Source organism: Sinocyclocheilus grahami, unplaced genomic scaffold (genome assembly GCF_001515645.1).
Source record: "Sinocyclocheilus grahami isolate Dianchi unplaced genomic scaffold, SAMN03320097.WGS_v1.1 scaffold2367.1, whole genome shotgun sequence".
Taxonomy (NCBI): domain Eukaryota; kingdom Metazoa; phylum Chordata; class Actinopteri; order Cypriniformes; family Cyprinidae; genus Sinocyclocheilus; species Sinocyclocheilus grahami.
In genome coordinates, this window is record NW_015507546.1 from 44,512 (window position 1) to 45,421 (window position 910).

Below are 910 nucleotides of genomic sequence, written 5' to 3' on the forward strand. Positions count from 1 at the left end.
CATACGTTTCATGGTTGCAGCCGGGAACGTGATTGGCTGTCATAAAAAAGATTAACCATGACCTACAGGTGACATGAAGCGCCACTGGCCCACAGACTGATATGTCTCTCGATCGCTCCAGACTTGTTGGTCTTCGAAATCACTTCTGGTGCAGGAAGACGTGCTGGCTTTTTGAGGAGGGAAGCAAAAAGGAGCCCACCTTCCCGTATCGGGAGTCGAAACGGGCCACCTGGGTGAAAATCAGGAATCATAACTGCTAGACCATAGGGGAACTACTTTGAACCGGTCACAGACTTCTGGGCCACTTTCCATACGTGTGAAAATACCCACTTCATGCATTCGAAAACAGGCATGGTAACCGTTCTCTAGAGGAAAAACAGCCTTTCGTCGGTCTGTCAAGGTTCAAAAATGTCAAATTGTGAGATTAACAATGAAAGTGACACACATTTTTAATCGGATAAATTGGAGATTATTTGCTTGTTCAGTTTAATTTCGTTCACAACTTATTCTCAATGTCCAGGTGGCAGTTAGGAATGAGGCTACAAAATGGCAAGCCCATGACATGAAAACCACATGGCATTACACCCTGCAAAATTGTGAAGCAGTTACAAAGTAGCGATGAAGATGTTCATTCAAGAATCAAATGACTGCCAGTCTGGAGTTTATTTCCACGTTAATCGCCGAGCTTGTCGGAGTGATTGAGGGACGATTGGCAACCACAAAGCATGTGCGCATCTCTCGTAGACATTAGAACGGGTGTGCAACATATGCCTTTTGTGGAATAAAAGATGCGTGCATGGAGATTTGTCCTTTCTTCTGGACTTTTCGAAAAAAAACACAAAAAAAAAACAACAACGTTAAAAACAGCATGAGGAAAGTAAACAAAGAGCGAGCCAGCCAGGAGTCGAAC